At 42.5% G+C, this 19316-nt stretch overlaps 1 protein-coding gene across 5 annotated transcripts in view; it reads right to left on the reverse strand.

Moving 5' to 3' along the window:
* The window catches only part of MYO9A (myosin IXA), a 1208318-nt gene that overhangs the window by 751531 nt on the left and 437471 nt on the right, over positions 1-19316 (reverse strand). The window lies entirely within an intron of this gene.

A 19316-nucleotide genomic window follows, 5' to 3' on the forward strand; every position in this document is an offset into this window, starting at 1 on the left:
GGTTGGAGCCAAGGATGAGGACCTCCGTCTTGTCCATGTTCAGATTTAGTCGGCTGCTCCTCATTCAGTTGGCGACGGCCTTCATTCCTTCGTGTAGGATGGGTTTGGCGGTGAGGGGGTCCTTGGTGAGGGAGAGGATCAGTTAAGTGTCGTCGGTGTAGGAGATTATGTTGAGGTTGTGCTGTCGGGCGATGCGTGCGAGCGGGGCCATGTAAATGTTGGAAGTGTCGGGCTGAAGGAAGAGCCCTGGGGTACGCCGCAGATGATCTCGGAGGCCTTGGATCAGAATGGGGGGTGGCGGACTCTCTGGGTTCTGCTGGAAAGGAAGGAGGTGGTCCATTCCAGGGCCTAGTCTGGGATCCCTGCGTCCTGGAGGCGTGCGCGTAGAGTACGGTGGCAGACTGTGTCGAAGGCGGTGGAGAGGTCCAGCAGGATGAGGGCTGCAGTCTCGCCGTTGTCCAGCAGGGTACTGATGTTGTTGGTGGCCGTGATGAGGGCAGTCTGTGTACTGTGGTTGCTGCGGAACCCTGACTGGGATGGGTCCAGGATGCTGTTTTCTTCGAGGTATTGGGTTAGCGGTCTGTAGATCTTCCCGATGACCTTCGCTGGGAACGGGAGCAGGGCGATGGGCCGGAAGTTCTTGAGGTCCCCTGGGTCCGCATTAGGTTTTTTGAGTAGGGCTTTGATCTCGGCGTGCTTCCAGCTCTCTGGGAAGGTTGCGGTCTCAAATGAGAGATTGATGACATTAAGCAGGTGGGCTACAATGGAGCTGCTGGCTTTGTTGAAGATGTGGTGTGGGAAAGGGTCTGACGGGGAGCCGGAGTGGATTGTGCTCATGGTCTTGATGGTTTCATCGATGTTCACTTTGGTCCATGCTGTCAGAGGGTCGTGGTCGATGGTGGGCGGCAAGTCTGGTGTGTCGATGTCTGTGGTGACTGTTTGGGTGTTGAAGCTTAAATGGGGGGGGGGGGGGGAGAATGAGTGGATTGCAAAATATACACCACAGAAAGTCAGATACAAAAGTGCTAAACGTTTCATAATATATGGATGACAAGCACAATGATTATTGAATACAAATCAGTACATGTTAAAATTGACTCATCACTTTAGAACTCCTGCTAGGACACTGTTATTCATATTCAGATGGCTTTCTTTGTATTAGTGATATAGTGACAAATAGACTTGGACAACTGGTCGGAGGTACACTAATGCACCTCAATGCACAACGTTTGTATTTGTGTTCAGAGTTTCATTTGACCACACATTTAATTACTATTTTGATGATGATCAGGCATGCCTATATTATTTCAACATTTTATATACAAATATTCCCAGTAAGTCTATAAATTCCAGAGTTTCACAATAAGTACTTTGTCTGCTGGCTGGCCTGAATCGCGACAATCACAAAACATCAACCCCAATTCCCTGCATTGGCTCTCAGTAAAAGTGTGTTCTTTAAACCACTCGTCCTCATCCACTAGGTGCTCATTGAACTACTTTGCTAACCTGTTTGTCCCTTATTACCCAGCCATATGTTTCAGGGCTGTTAAACACTATTTACTGTCAACCGCACCATTCATTTACAGGAGACATTGCGTTTGTTCTCTCCATATCAAAAGCTCGTCCCTAGGGAACTACCTACTTCTTCAACTGAAATTAGAAAACATAAGCCAGTCCTTAGGACTCGCACCTTAACTGTGATATTCAGATGGTCGTAACTACTCCATACCAGCCCTCAAGTTGTATGCCACTTCCTGCACGGTCAGATGTCTGAGACGCCTCTTCAGCTAGGCTCTCGGGAAACTGGTTCTTTCAAGGCCTTATCGCCTAGTAGTTTGGGAAATATATAATGGTTCGCTTTCTCCAAGCACTGGCTATCGCGCCTCGACTATTGTCTGGTTGCACATCAGCAGCTCTAGCATATGTGCTATCATACACCCTACCAATCCCTCCTAATAAGTATGGAGAGGCATAAAACACCCTGTGAATAGATTGTAAAATATAGATATTTACTCTCAAATCATCCTAAACTAGATTTAACACAAATATCTGTCTGGAATTAGTCAAAACCACCTTCAACTAAACCCCTCGAAAACTAAAATGCAAACATGAAGTAACTGGACTTTGCTTTTAATGGCGTAAGCAATTAACAGTAACCTCTTCACATGCCGACACTGACCACAATTTAGAAGTAATTAAAGACTCCAGCTTTTTCCTTGGCCTCACAGATGGAAATACTAGTCCACGATCACATCTAGGTTCAGTCCTAAACGTCTTTGTTTTCCTCATTTCATCTGGAAGAGGGCTGCTCAAATAAAGTATTACAAGATAAACTTGGGAGCTTTATATACCTTAGTAGAAAACGCTGTCCTATCGAACACCCTTGATGGAGACAGCTGCTTCTGGAACTTGTAACAACTACAAGTGGAATTGGTTCTGGAATAGGAGGGTTATCTTGTCTAATTTGAAATGATCCATATGATGGAACTGTCTCAAGGACAGGAGGACAGAAACCCAGTCTCCAGATAGGACAGCTTTAGTGAATTTTGTTTTCTTCAGGGTTTTGAGAAAAATGGTGTAGGAGTGCCTCAACTGGTGCTTGCCTCCTAGTTTCTAAGTGAGGCATGTCCCTGTAGTGTCCGATTAGAGAAGATTTTCCTTGATTCAATGGGAAGTCATTTCAATGGGATCAGAAAGGATGAGATGCTTGATCGAGCCTGTGACAAGTCTGGCTATCACATTCCAGAGTACTCTACAGAAGAAATTACCAATCTTGGGCCATACCAGGAGTTCCTTGATGAGCTCAACGTTAAAGGAGTGGAAAAACTACCATCATAAAAAGAATATGACTGACCCATGGAACTAATTTCAGGAGTGAAGATTAGCCATTGTCGCTTCAGTTGTGAAGAAAGGGGATTAAGTAATAAATTAATATCTTTCCAGAAATGTTCAAAACGTATTTATCATTGATTCCAACACTTTGATTTGTGTTTCAATTTTCTTTGTACCAAAACCTATTTCAGCCATAGAGGGCGTGTGGTTAACAACAACTCAAAGTCTAGGTTCGGTTAATAATTGCACAAGGAAGATAATGTCTTGTATAATAATCCGAGTCCACAGTAATGTTTTTTTTTCCTCTCAAGTCAATGTAGGGGTTACAAAATCTGCATACCCAAACAATGTAAAAATGTGGAGCATCAATCAGATCAATTATCAGACATTTAAAATATCCTTCTTAGGTAACCATAGTTGTTTTTTTTTGTTGTTTTTTTTGGGAACCTTTATTTTACTTCAAGCAAATACAAATATGGCCCTACAACCATCCCGACCGGCCGCTAGTCAAGTCATAATTCAGCAAATCAATATAGAAAAACATAGCAGCTCAAGAACCGAGGTCCAACAAACGTCCAGGATATGACATGTATTCAGGCATAATGGCCGATATTCAGGATTCATGAAGGTTCATTTTATAATGAAGGAAAACTAAGGATCAGTGCCGTACAGTCATACATGGTCCTACAATAACAAGTCTAAATCCGGGAATGCGCAAATAATGCATACACAGTTCAAATATTGGGGATAAGGTATAAGAGTCAGGACAAATGTGACCACAGACCCGTTTCATAGCAAACTGCACCCCTCCCATCAAAACGAAAGACATTGCAGGAAACATGAAAAGCGACGACACCAATAAGGAAGAAAGACAAAAGGGCCATAGAAACAAATAACGGACAATGTAGCAACCCCCTTCTCCCTACCCTTCTCCCTACCCCCCAACCTGCACGCCTGCAGAAGGCCACGGCTGACCCCCCTCCCCCCCCCCCCCCCCCCTCCCCGGCCGCCATCTTAACTGATCCGGCTCCGTCCTTCTTCACCTCACCCTGGGACCAGGCCCCACACCCGGGCTAAACAGGATGTACAGTGGAGACCCAGAAAGTCTAGGCAGGTCATCCGGCGAAAACCACCAAAAGGCTAAACAAATCGCTGCCGCTCCTCGGGAGCCGCCCGCCGATTCCGGGGGAAGTCTTTTGTCATGCCCGGACACAAAACTGAAAGGGGGGACAAATTTCACATGCCCCCCTCAATCCTGCACTGCCACGCATCCCCCAGAGGCACTCCGCTATATGGACTGAGTCGTCGCCGCCATCGGCCCAGCAAACCTCCGGTGCCCACCGGCCGACTCCACACCTCCACCAATGGCCGCTGTTGTGACAGTCGCGGCCGGCTACTCTTCTCACTCGACACCCCGTTCCCAACCCTGTGAAGGCCGCAGAACAGTCGGGGACATTTCTTCGGGTCTACCGCACGTGGATGCCCCGGAAGCAAACGGTAAGTGAAGGTTTTCCTTTGCCTACTGAAATCTGCCGTTACGGCTCAGGATAAGTGTCAGGATGTATGTGCGGGGCGAGAGGGCTCCGGGAGCCGAGCGTCTATGCGGCCATTTCGGTCGCCCGCTTGGCTCCTCCCCTGGTAACCATAGTAGTTGAGAAGGTTTCCTATCAGACATCATTTGACGACAAAGGAGTACCATTGATTCTGGTAATAGGTTCAAGGTTTGTAATAGATTTCTTTTTTTTTATTTGAATGGAGGTTGTTTTCTGAAAGGTCATAAAACAGCAAGATGCCACTGAATCAATGTCGGGTAACTAAGAACAGGGTCCCCTCAGGGGTGGTGATTATATCCTTCAACTGTGCTTGATTAACAAAAGGCTCTTGTACATGATTAGTGCTCACCCGTTTGAGGCCTAGCAATAGCGTTTCTCCAAAGATGACACTTTCTGACAAAGCGACCTGTTTTGATACAGTGCATATGTAAATTCCCCTTACCATGCCATTTTGTCCCCTGTGTTACTGGATATCGAAGGTTTCTAATCTGCTTCAGATCCTTCGCTGAAGCAAGCATATCTGAGGATTCCACGAACATAGTCATTTTAGTTGGGCAGAGTCCTTTTCTCCAGACATTAGAGTCTTGGTTGGACGTCTATCTGTAGTGTAAGATCTAAGTTCAGGCTGTGGGTCCGTTGACTACTAGAAATAACATATACTTTAGATCTTCTCTAAGACCTTAATAGCAAGCAGCATCTACTGCAGCTTCATCAGCCAAGGCTGCCTCTGACCAGAAGTGCTCAAATTGGCTGACACAGGATATCGGATCCCCTAATCCTGGTTTTGGAGTCAGAAGACTGTTATGAGGTGCTTTTGCCAAATGTAGCACGGAACTGTGATAAAAAGGTGTCCAAGTTGTTTAGGCCTGACCTTTATGTTAATTAACAGCACTGCTCAATACATTTATTTGTTAAATAAGAACGAATAAATGAGACACTGAATCAGTCATTCAGAAAACAATGCAATCTTGAGATAAAGCATACCTTGCTAAAAAAGCTTGACAGTTTCTAGGATCAACAGAGAACCTTTCAGGTGTTGCAAGAGTAGTGTTAACAGAACACTGCATTGCAACAAGATGAACAAGATGAATCTTTCCTAACAGTATCAGAGTGGAACCGGGAGTCTTCAGACAACTATTTCCACTAGGACTGAGAAGACTCATTTGAGGATGCAGCAGACTGTATATAAATCTGATTCAGCATCTAATCTGAAGGCTCTCTTACGCCTTACTTTTTCTAATTCTTCCTTAATCGTAGTACTATCGTTAGCTATTGCATACAAAGGACTGATCTCTGGATTTATTTTGGCAAGAGAATGTGACCTGACAAGCTCTCTGGAAACTGGTATAATGCCACTTGATACAAAAGCAATCCCTAAATTTCCTAAACTCTGAAATGACCCTCAGAGCCACAGCTTCATCCCAAAACCATGGGGAAAAGAACTGGATGGGGAGGGGAGGGAAGAGGAAGGAGGAAGAGAGAGAGAGAGACACACTGGTGCTGAGTTCTTGGTAGACTCGGGGTATTCTTTCGCTAGGACATACACACCACCATTATAGGAAGACACTATGGTAAGTATAAAAAATGGAAGATAACAAGTGGTCACACAAGGATATTGGTAGCAATCACTCACATACCTTCTTGTAGCAGGAAGGTTTGAATGAGACTAATTAAGACAAAGAACCAACCTTGTTCGCAGAGAAGTGGGAGGAGTCTACAATAAAGCAACACCAGCATAGGTGAAGGAACACAAAGGTACTGACCAAGAAAAGGACCAGAAGAAACAAGAATGAGAGGAAAATAATGGAAGTGAGGGAGTGAAAGGTATGGTGCAAACTATAGCAACAAGTGAAAAATACAATTTAAACACGAGAAGTTCACATGCACTAACTAAAAGGAATTGTGCCTTGTTATAGTGTCACTGCAATTCATGACCTGTAAGTGACACAATAAAGTGGAAGACTAGGTATTAGCAAATGTGTGCACCCTCGTATATAGCTTCCCACACACTATACCCCATTCTATCACATTTGGCAAGAACCTCTTCCACTTCCAAATGTGCGTACTACCACTATGTGGGGTGCTAAAACACTTACTTTCACAGATAGCTGTGGAGAAGCACAATGCGATTTCATGTACAACTAAAATGGAGGATAATCTGAGAAGGACCAGTAATCTAAAAGGCAATATGTGTCAGGCACAGATGCTGCTGAATGATTGAAAAGATGCCAAAAGGACAAGAATGGGATTTGGTGACATAAGCAGTAGTCATGCAACATTTATATGACTAATTGTTAGTTTTAAGGCAGGGATATTGCCTACTGTTGAACAAATACACCCCACGAAGGAGGAAGGACGTGTTAGAGTAACCAAAAACTGGTAACCTGAGGAGAATCTATCTAATCTTTAAAAGGCCTAGAATTCACCCGCTCCTATTAGGCCGAGGAATGCCAAAACGTTCATTAGGGCTTTATGCCTCAAGCCCCTTTTGATTTTCAAAGGCACCCAAAGTCAGACAAGCATCAGTTGGGTGGTGGTTTAGAACCTCGCCACACTGTCATCCTATACATGTTAGAGTGGGAGACGGCCATTATAATCAATGGGGTAACCCAGTATACGTCTAAGGACCTGGGTGTCTATCGGTAAAGAAAACAGTGGTCCTAGACAAGTCTTATTTAAGCATATCACTTTATACCAATAAACGAGTATAAAGGCATTTAAAGGCACATATACGAAAAGGCAAATAGGCTACAGGCCACTTCAAAATACCAAGTTATGTTCAATTTATTTAGTCATAGTAAAGTTCAAAGCAAAAATTCACAAATCAAAAGTTCAAATGCATGATACACAATTTTCAACGTCCGCGACGGTTATCATCAAGAAGAGGGAAAAGAGTGTGAGAAAATGTGCTCTAGTGAAGAAAAATAGAGGAAAAAGGAATGGATTTCCACAGGCAAATAATTCAAATTAAATAATGCATAAGGGATCCAGCAATAAACTTGACAAAAAGGGGGGTCTCCCTTCAGAATATCCGGCCTACCCCTATATATTAAATACAGTACATTTAATACAGCAGTAATTTTCGTTTTTTTATCACTGTGTCCACATCAGTGATTCTGGTATGGGGGATCAAGGTAGAGTGTAGACCTATTCAGGGGTTGTCGACGTTTCGACCCTAACACTAAAGGGTTAGTGAGATCCTCTTCTGCAGGTCTTCATCGGGACGGGGACAGGGGGTATCAAAACGCTCAGTGCGGTGAATAACCAGGAGAATACTTCATGGTTTCATAAGGGGTTTTCAATCTCATCAATTATTCGTAAAGTCCAACACCGCCTTGTTGCAAGGCTTCGTTAAGGCGTCTGGGCGTGTGTCAAAAGGATTAGGAATCTTTAAAGTGATAATTCTCTCTGAGAGCACAGCGTGTCACGTCCATTGGCCTCTGCCGGGCAGTTCACAGAACAGGGATAGAGTCCCAGCTACCCCGAAGGGACAAAAAAAGATTGGAAAACAGAAAAGCAAGGGAGTACAAGGCCCAATGTGAAGTACAGCGACAAGCAAACATATACATATATTTCAACAAGTGTAGTTGACATGCACTGACTACAGAGAAACACGTCTTTTTTATGCTGTCAATGCAACTGATGACCTGTAAGAGACCGAATAAAGTGAAAGACAATGTATTAGCGCATTGGCGAACCCCATGGGGGGGTCTGTTGGAAGAAAATGTCAAAGGAATCCTCTCATAGAATGGAGGTGACAATGCGCAGAGATGATGCATTGCTGACTCCTTGGAACTGGATGGCTACTAATTGCCTAAAATTAAATTCCGACAAGACGGAAGTAGTCATTTTCGGTCATTTGACTCCGGAATGGTCCTCTTGTTGGTGGCCCTCGTCACTAGGCCCTCCCCCTGAGCCTGTTAGCAAGGTGAGGAATCTGGGAATCATTTTTGACGAGCGTCTCACCTTTCTCCCACATGCTAACCAGATCACGTCCGCCGCTTTTCACAAATTGAGACTAATCAAGAAAATCCTTCCTTTTCTTCCCGATTCAGCTAGCAAAACTTTGGTCACCTCACTGGTACTGTCGACCTTGGATTATTGCAATGCTCTGTTCTTGAATGCACAAGAAAGAGTCTTGAATAAAATGCAAATAATCCAAAACGCAGCAGCTAGGCTTCTAGGCAGAATCCCTAAATACCAATCTGCTTCTGCAACCATTAGAGAATTACACTGGCTACCTATCAGAAATAGGATAAAATTCAAAGCTCTCTGTATAGTGTTCAAGGCCTTGCACAATATGGGACCTGCTTTCTTCATTCAAAATTGTATTCCTTACTGTCCTTCTAGAACCTTACGCTCCTCTAGTCTAAATGATCTCGTGGTACCACGCAGTAAATCTGTTTTATGGGGAGACAGAAGATTTCTTGTGTCAGCCCCCAAACTATGGAATACTCTGCCTCCCTCGATCAAATCAAGCCGATCACTTTGGTCCTTCCGTAAACATCTCAAGACCTGGCTTTTTAATCAGTAGACCCACTTTTCCCCTCACCGGTTAATTTTTGCAGATATCCTAGCGCTGAGACTCCCACGGGCCTTTGTTCGCGCTCTAAATTTTTTTTATTAATAAATAAATAAATATTAATAAATCAATAAATAAATACAGTGAAACTGCAACTGAGAATAGGCAGTAGCTCCACCATGAAGCAAAAGGAAGTGAGTGCTGACAGCAAGAACTTGCATTATGATAGTTGCTAGGCAGATGAGGAACTGAGGAAACGACGATGACTAGGTTTCACGTTGGTCCCAGACACAATATACCATTTCAGAGGGTACAGCATGCACAGAGCACGAAATGAGAGAGAAAAGAAAAATAACACTGACATGTTGGAGTTGTTGCTCAAAAATTAGTTTAAAAGGTTTTTCAGCTAACCAAATAATTTGAATGCCTAAAGCATCTCAATGTCAGGCTTAAGTGCAGCAGCTGAAAATCAGAAAACCAGAACACAAAGCAGTGACTTTAGCAGGCAGAAAAGAACAGAAGAGTTTAGAGAAACTTAGAGGTTCCATTACAGTTTGAGCATGGGAGCACCCAACAACTGACGAGGTGTGACCAAGCCTACTGGTTAAGCTAAAACAAAGACAATACTGCAAATGGACAATATAGCTACCAAGTTGAGAGCCAAAGCCTCAAGAATAAAATAATGAACATAGAAAGTGGTGTAAGGGGTGGGGAGGTGGGAGTTTTCAATGTACCTAGATCTGTGTAACTCCATGACACATGTAAATGGTCTATTGGTGCAAACCCTAACAGGTGGCTAGCTTAAAGTAAGTACTTCTAAGTCCAGGCACAGGTGTTCTCATTACCTTCATAGGACAAAGTGTGAGAAGAGATTCTAATAAACGAGCCTCTGACCTGGAAGGAGTGAGAGTCGCACATGAATATACAAAAGATAACATCACTGGCAAACTGGAGTTACAGGTGAGTGGCTAACTTCGTCTCCAAAACTGGATCATTCATATATTCACATGATTAAATCAGAACAGTAAGCAGAACATAGCCATCCCAATAAATATAGGAAAGCTGCAACTAGGCTCACCTTTACTAAAACAGGTTAAGGAGGTCAGTCTGTCAAACTATTGAGTCGGCTTCTGGTCACACCAAGACAGCATGTGAACATGTGCCTGCTCCTCCAGGTAGCTACACGACAGATGTTTCACAGAGGTACACCAACACAGTATGTCGCAATCACAGCTATGCTCCTGGTGAAATGTGCCTCACTCATCCCTGGAATGGATGCTTGGCCTTGTTGTGGCAGAGTGTGGTGCAGGCATATAGCCACCATGCTATTCCCTGTTTGGAGAGAGGTTAGCCTAGTCTTGTGTAGCTGGAAGAAACGGCTGGTCAGGAGAGCGAATGTCTTTTGTTTTGGCTATGTAAAATCTAAGGCAACTGCGCCCATCCAGCAAGGACAATGACTTTCCAGCTGATGCTATGGAAGTTTGGAAGAAGGAGCACATAACGATGGGCTCATTGAGGTGGAAATCAGTGTGTGGCACAAACTTCAGAGTAGGGTGCTTTTTGTCCTTTGTAAAGCAGAGATAAGGTCCTTTTTAATATGTATTTCCCTTACACTTCGTGCTGATGTAAGCACCAAAGAATCGCTGTTTTCCAGCAAAAGAACTTGAAATGCGCTCTATGAATGGATGGGTTCCTACTGAGGCAACACGAGTTGGCTGAGCACAGTATTAAGTTTCTATGGTATTAGTGGTTGCCGTACTGCATTGATAGCTCTGAAATGTCCCTTCATAAATTCCTTTAAGATAGTTTGTGAAAAAAGTCTGGTTGACTTGCCCTTCAAAAACGTGAGATTGCTGCAATAGAAACTCGAACTGACTAGTACCTTATACCATCCTTTGTCAGGCTCAGTAAATATGGAAGTATTTTTGAGGTGATATTGTTAGTAGATAAAATCCTCTAGATTTGCACTCAACACAAGCATTTCTATTTGGGGTTAGAGGTGCTTGTGGTCACTGGCACTTGGGCCTAACCCAGGATGTCCCTACATTCTGCTGCGAGATCTAGCTGTCCATTCTCTATTTTGTTAGGAGTCATGCTATGAGATTCAATGACCAGAAGTCGTGAAGCAGAAGGTCTCCTGGCCCATTCCCACAGTCACTGCGTCTCTTCCGACGAGAGACTGGAATCTCGTTCCTCCTGGTTTAGCTATGTAAAACACTGATGCTGTGTTGTTCTGTTCTTATGAGGACTGCTAGACTTAGGAAGAGCGCGTTCGGTCACGAGGTTTATGGGGCTCTAGATGTGGAGCTCCGGAGCCCTACATGGAGACATGGGTTGAGAATACCACTCTGTCCCAATAAACGATGGAATAGAAGGCCTGCAATACGCTTCATAGTGAGCTGACACTATAATAGTGCTTGCTTTAAACATCTTGTAACTTGGACTGTGTGTTCCCAAATGCTGTGAACTTGTTTCCATTTGCTGTCTAGTTCTTGCTGGAAGAGTTTCATCTTCAGCCTGCAATTGGGTACAAGACCTATGCAAGTGGACATCAGGCTCAGTAGGGATCTGTATTGTCTGATTGTACCAGTCTGTTTGACAAAGGTCTTTATCATTGACTGAAGTTTTCTTAGCCCTTCTGTCGATCTGCAGGCTTTTCCTACTTTTGTATCCACTATCTCTTCCAAGAACTGCAGCTTTTTGCAAGGTTCTGTGGATGACTGTTAGATGTTCAGTACAAATCCTAATTTTTGCAGGCAACTGTCAAAGCATTTGCCCCTTTCTTTGACAGAGCTTTGATGAGCTAGTCCTCAAGTATGGGTAAACTTGGTGACTGTTGCCTAAGATAACCGGCGCTAGGCACTTGGTAAACATCAAAGGAGCTGGATGGAGGGCAAATAATAGAGCCTTGAATTGATCGTGCTGCCTAGTCACTGCAAAGCAGATGTACTTTTTGTGCTTCCAGTGTACTGCGATCCAATATGTATTTGGAGAATACATATCCTGACAATCTAGAGACGTCAGTTAGTAATTTTTCTGTTCGGAGCTCCCTAAAATTAAGATGTTTTTTTTTTTTAGTGGGCAGACGGGTGGTTTTTGAATGAACTCCCAGGTATGATCTGAGTGAACAATCAGCATCACCAATTAATCCGCATTTATTGACTCCCATGTTGGGTTAAAAAAATAGGGACACTCACCCTCCTATCTAATAAGGAAGGGACTCAAAAGGGGGACGCTGCGAGAAGTCATGCAAGTATTTGATTGGCCTGGGAGCGTGCTTTTTCACCCAGATGATCCCCTGTCTAATGTTCTATTGGGTGTATAATGCTGGTTGTAAGCGGGTTGTCGTGAAAGATAATATTGGCGGCCTTCACTTCCGTATTGAGCCACGAAAGTTTGAGAAACCTGCGTATGTCGATGTTGTATGGCTCCCAGGGAATACGTCATATCGGTATCCATTTTAATATGCAATAAAGCATCATCAACATGTTTTCCCAACAAATATATACCACTGAATAGCATGTCCAGTACATAGGTCTGGACAGGATAGAACGAAGTTGATCAGTACCACCCGGGTCTTCTTGCAAACTATCAAAAGCCAGCACTGGTGACAGCCATTGCTGCATCGATAATGGCAGCTGAAGTTAACTATTGTTTTAACATAGCGGCCTAAAACTGCTAAGGCAGTATGGCTTTTATGTATGCAGCTGCCATGAATACAACTCTACTACCCAAAATATGTAAACACCTGCCAGGAGGTGTAGAGGAAGGTCTATGATTTTCTGATCTGCCTGAGCTGCAGACCCTATGACAGAATCTAGTTTACAGTTGCCTGTTGGACAGGCCGGGGCTATGTCTGGGGCCCTGTATTGCTTCTACAAATGTAGTACCACTGACGGTACTGTAGCTGGTGTTTCCATCAATTTTAGGCCTTCTGACCAGACAATGTCCAATATAGGTTTTAGCCTAGAAGCTTTACATGGCTGCTTCTTGATGTCAGAAAGGAAACACTGCTGCTCGTTAGAGGTCATTGGAAGGCTAACATGTATAGACTCTCTTAATTAGTGCACTGAAATGGTCTAATGTCATCTGAAGGGGATACTGGTTGGACTAAGGACTTGTCACCTTCCTTCAGTTTGACATAGCCATCCCATTTACTTGCACAACTATCATTCAGTAGTAGGAGTTGGGTGAATCTGACAAATCCTCATTCCCAATTTCCTTAGGTGTGAGCATGACCACTTTTGATGTCACTATATTTGGAGGCTGCAGTAGTGGTGGTGGGGTGGCAGCATGATGATGATGGAGGCGGAGGAGGAGCAAGCCTGGGATGCCCAGTTGGCTGCTGAGGAAGAGGTCTTTCAAAGGTGCCTTTTAACTGTTGCATTGCTGCCAAAAACTCAACAGGTACCTGGAACATATCAGGTTGTACAAAGCCATAATGATGCTTACAGGTTTAATAAATAGGAACCCAGCCATGTCTAAGTCATTCTCGACCCTGCTCCAGCGGGAACAATCCCACTCAGGGAGGACCTGGCCTGGCAGTTCGGATTGGACTTTTTACACTGGAGCAGGGCCAAGACTGATTTCCCTATGGCTTGGCCCAAACGGTGGCGGCTTGGTGTGCAAAATAACAATGGACTGGGATGCGGCTAGAGTAATTACCAGTAGCTGAGATTAAGTCAAGCATTCCATTCATTACTTTTCTGTACACTACTCTGTGTCACCCTAAGTTAGACGGGTATGCCCAGACGCAGGTCCAGTGCACAGAGCGTCACTGGAACCAAGTAATAAATGGCTGATGAGCTAAACCAAGCTATAATGGCTGATAACTAAAGTGAAGCCGGTCCTGGTTTGTTTGCATTCCAGTTCAAGGAGAACCAGGCCTGGCAACTTGGGCTGGACAGTTCCAACAGGAGCAGGGTCAAGACTGATTTCCATACAGCTGGGCCCAAAGTGAGGTGGCGTGGATTGCGAAATAACAATGGACTGGGATGTGGCCCTAGTAATTACCAGTAGCTGAGATTAATTCAAGCATTCCATTCATCAGTTTTCGTTATACTATGGTGTGTCGATTTAAGAGGGACAAGTATGCACACTGTCTTCCTGGAACCCAGGTTTAAATGGATGATGAGCGGAAAAAAGCAATCATGGCTGATAACTTGAACGGAACAGATCCTGGGTTGCTTGTGCTCCTCTCTCTATCTCTTTTAGGGTTCTAAGTAAGAAAGAAAGGTACTACAAATGTCACAGAGCGAATGCTTGTGTGCTGAATAAAGGCAATAAATACAATGTTCACAAGGGTCATTTGTATAGATCTTCTTGTTACCACAAGATGGACAACACTTAAAAAGAGATTTCTTCTCTCGGTCAGCCACGGAGACAAATGATGATAGACACAGAGTTTCACTGGCTGATAAAAAATAAATGAATTTTCCCTAAAACAACTTACAGTAGTCTGAAAGCTGAAGGTAGGGCTGGTGCAGTCGAAGGGTAGACCAGAAAAATGGCACGATCAATTTACTGGGAGGTTGTAGACAGAGCTCTGCCAGGGGGCTCCCTCATAGACAAATTAACTATGGTGACATCTAGGGAGGGTAGAAGATCTAGCACTTCCACTATACTGGTTGAGGTTTGGGTTGCTTAAAATGAGGTGGATATGCTATTAAACAAACACTGTTGTTGAGGCCTATGTCCATTTAACACTGCTTACTGCTATTTTATTATTACCTGGGATTCCCTGCCTGACAACAGGGAATGATTCAAGCATGTGAACATATGAAATATCAATGTTGCATATTTATATCTTAATTCCACAAACACAGAGTAATGGTTAACTATGTTGACCTGTACTGTGATAATGATTAAGCTTCTTACTAAAAAGAGGTTAATCAATACATTTGTTTTAGAGAAGCTGTATCTTCGTTCCAAATGAAAGCAGCAGCTCCTGCCCATCAAAATAGGCATCAGCAGGGTGGCCATGTTTGAGCTTAATTTAGACTTTGTTACCCAACTGCCAGCTTTCGAATTTGCAGAAAGACAAAAGGTGAGTGATAGATGGATAAATGTTTATTGTTTAGTTAATTAAAACCTTCACAATTTTTTCACATGAGTAAAAGTAAACAATAAAATGTGTCCTTTAAAAAAACAAAAACATTGTAGGCTTTAAATTCTCAATTGTTATAATTAATGATATTCATATGCCCCTAATAAGGTTCATGTGCAAAAACAAATGACCTCTGACGCCATAGATCCAAATGTTCTTTTTCTCCAGTTGGATTTTTTATTTATCCCTGGATTGTAATTAAATATATGCAACGTTTTTTTGTCACTTTTCCCAAAACACATTCGCCCTTCGCAGCACAAACTATTACTTTCTTACCTTGTCTTTTATATGAATTACTAACAAAAAAACATACTTTTTACATATGCACAAGATTTAGAATAGACAAACATCTATATAATTTACAAACAACAAGTTGGTGCTGCGGAGCACCAAAAACTGTACATTTCACCAGGCAAATGATAGTCCTACTCCTTTCTTAATAGACAAAGTAGAGGGACCAAAATGTATGCTAGGTTATTGAGCGAGCCTCTCAAAAATATATAACCAACGTGCGGTTCCATCCGCTGCGTTGCCACATGTAGGATCGTGAGGAGTGAGAAGGAGTGCTGGGCACCGAGAAAAGAAATTTCGCACAGTCCGTTGAAACGCCCGAACAGGAGCCGCCTGTGTAGCTACGCAGACCACGCAACCATGTGCAGCCTATCAACTTCCATGAAGGTTTCTTAAAGAAGTTCCACTCCTTTGCTAAGATAGGAAAAAAATAAAATTGGCACCACAAGTCCTCCTTGGAAAAGATTCACCCTGATGAAGACCGTCGCTATAAGAAGTGCCACCTAGAAGGTCGAAAGTCGTTGGTTATATATTTTTGAGAGGCTTGCTCAAGAACCTAGCATACATTTTGGTCCCGGACTTGGAAACAATAGAGCCTACGGTGCACGGCCCTATACCTAGGTTCAAGAAAGTAGTGTGATCTCTCACTGGCCTAAAACACTAGTGTACCTTGAGGACATAAATGAGTAGTCCCTGTACTTTGTCTGTTAAGAAAGGAGTAGGATTATCATTTGCCTGGTGAAATGTACAGTTTTTGGTGCTTCGCAGTACCAACATGTTTTATGTTTGTAAATTGTATAGCTGTTTGTCTTTTCTAAATCTTAGCATATGTAAAAAGTATGTTTTTTTGTTCATAATTCATACAAAAGACAAGGCAAGAAAGACATTGTCTAGTTTGTCCTGCAAAGGGCGAATGTGTTTTGGGAAAAGTAACAAAAACGTTGCATATTAATTATAATCCAGGGATAAATAAAAAAATCCAACTTGAGAAAAAGAAAATTTGGATCTATGGTGTCAGAGGCAATTTGTTTTTGAACATAGTTTAGGATTCCCACCTCTGTTACTCCTGAACCGAATCATTCCCCTGTTTTTGCCCACCCTAATAAGGTTCATGGCATGCAATTAAAATCTTACTGATTCATAAAATTCCCACATCCAGCAGCTCAGTTAAGAGATCACTTTTCAGGCCTGATTATGAGGATACAAGCATTCTCCACTTGCGTGTTCTGAGCAATAGAGTTTCTTGTCAGTTAGTAGTTTTCTCTTTCCAGTTAGTGTTTCTTTTTTCAGAGCCTGATCATGAAGTGCGGGACATTTTATCAATTGGCAGTTCATTTGAGGATCTGAAGGGTCTAGCCCTGTTATTATGGCAGCTCTACATGTCCTTATTCTTCTGACATTTAGAGATTTTCGTAGTAAAGTTACTCATGCTGTGTATAGTTTAGGGCATGTGCAGATTAGATTAATAAAGGTGTCTTTGTTGGTGCCGCAGAATCGGCATAGTGTAAGAACTTTATGGACCCAGGTTGGCTGGTCTCTAATCAATAGAAGTTTTCCTAAGCCTAGAGCCACCAGTTGTCTTTTTCGATAAATCGAAAATGTAATACTTAAATAAGGTGCCAGTGCAAGGATCTTATCATTTTTGATCACCACTCAGACGTGCGATCTCAATCTGAAGATATTTTTGTCCACTAACAAGGAGCGCAATTTTGCGGTTTTGTTTATTACTTGCTTAAAGGTTGAACAAGGCAAGGTGTTGTTCCATAGCTCACCCATGCAAGAAGTTGTAAGGGCTTTTTGAAGATATTGATTGTATGGTGATTTTTGTATCTTTTTCAAGTTCAGTCCAGCAAACCTTGTTTAGTATGGAGTGTGAGGTATTCGGTTTCAGTCAGTACCAAAGCTTTATTGTGGCAAACATCCTCCCTATTGTTTCATTTATTAGACCAAATTTAAGTTGCACCTGGGTTGGTGAAGCTGACTGATGAATCTGAAAAACCTTTTTATATGTTGAAACTAATAGTTTGTTCAGAAATTCGGAGTCTTTGGTTTATATGATGGCTCTTCATTTTTTTGGCCCGGGTTCTAAATGGAAACATTAAAGCACTAGTTCTCTGTGACATATAAGCTTTTTGCGCTAGGCAGTTTAATCTGCTGTCCATGTAAAACCCCAAGTATTTATAACCGGTTACCTCCTCTAATGGATTATCATCAAGCCATAAGTTCTGCTTGGTTGTTGGATAATTGTTGATAAGCATTGTTATGCTTTTTGATGTACTGATTTCTAATTTGTTGGTTGATATGTATTCCATAATTTCCGATAGAGACCAACGGAGACCAACCTTAGTTAGACTCATTAAAACTACATCATCTGCATAGGAGAGATGCGACAGTGATAGCTTTCCCAGTTGCAGGGATGCACGTGGATCTTATCAAGCCGATGTGCCAGGTCCAACATAAAAAGATTAAAGAGGTGCAGAGCCATCGCGCATCCTTGTTTTAAACCTTGGTTTGTGTTCACTTTTCTCAATAGTCTTGAGCAGTCGCCCAACTTTATTCTCATCCATGTTTGGAAATAGAGTAGCAGTATTCCTCTTAATATTCTCTTCGGAATATTCCAGGATTTCAATTTTCCCATAGGAGGTGACGATCCACACTGTCAAATGCTGCCTTTAGTTCTATAAAACAGAGAAGCAGTTGTTGTTTTCTCCGTTTGCATTTTTCTGCTATTAATGAAAGAGTCAGAATATTTGTGATTGTCCCAATCCCTTTTCGAAAGCCTGTCTGGTTGGCCGGAATCAGGTAAAGCTAATTTGACCACTCTGTTAGATCTTCCAAGATCGGGAGGCGTAAAACTTTGCCTGTACGTCTAATCAGGCGATTAACTTGTAGTTCGATGGATGTGTTCTATCTCCTCCTTTGTAAATTGGTGTGATAAATGAGCCTTGTCAGCTAGGTTGCATTTGATTTAGTCGCTATGTTTTTTAAATAGTATGGTTAGATGGATTCTCCAGAAGGATGGATAATTAAAAAAAAAATTACTTGACGAATGCCGTTGGGCCCTGGCGCACCGTCTCCTTTACCTTTCCGTATTATGCTTGTTAAATCTTCTGCTAAATGGACGTATCTGGTTTTACCTTTGAACCACAAGTACCCTCTTTATCGTAATTCTTTGTTGTGTCTTCCGCTAGCAACACAGAGTTTACCTTTAAGAAGCAAGTGCTGTCTTTTTCTTGATTAGATGTGGTACATTTCCTTTTATCTCCTCTAGTTCTTAGTGATATAGGCTGTCTTGCTGCTTAGAAGTTGGATTTCCAGAGGTTATGGTTTCTGGAAAAAAAATTGTTGTACGTTTGAGGTTAGAGAGTTGCCGGGCCTATTTAAGTTGTTTATTGTTTCCCAAAATGTGCTCTAGTTAGTTTTCTTGGCATTATATAGAAGTTGTGTCCAAAATGTTCTGCACCACTTCTTTCACCTCCCATAACTTCTACTTTTACTTTTTCCTCAGTTGGCGCACATTGTCCCATGCTGTATGCTCCAGTTCTGTTGTTTTTAGACTTTTAACGGTTTTCTTTAGTTCATGTTTCAGGGTGTGAACCTGACTTGTTGATACCTGGTTCTGTTTATGTTTGAGAGCCTGTTTTTGTTTTTCCTAACATTAGTGTTTCTACTTTCGCTGTGAAGTTTACCCAGGCTTGTATTTTAGTAGGGCAAAAGGTGAGTGGATGAATTCAATATTCAACACATGAAAAGTGCATACATAGAGAACCTGCCTTTGTTAAGATCAAACACGATGTATGGATGGTTAATTTGTACATGCAGCCCTTCATATAAGGCAGAGGAGGTGACAGGAGGCTATCACATTTAATGAAGCTGTGTTGTGGGTGAAGCTGGAAATGTAGACCACCACCTGCTTCTAAATTACAAATATATAAAGCCTTGTTTTCTTTTTAAGATCATAAAAACTATGATGAAGCTCATATTTTAAATACAACATTGTATACATTGAACT

This window comes from Lissotriton vulgaris, chromosome 2_2 (genome assembly GCF_964263255.1).
Source record: "Lissotriton vulgaris chromosome 2_2, aLisVul1.2, whole genome shotgun sequence".
Taxonomy (NCBI): domain Eukaryota; kingdom Metazoa; phylum Chordata; class Amphibia; order Caudata; family Salamandridae; genus Lissotriton; species Lissotriton vulgaris.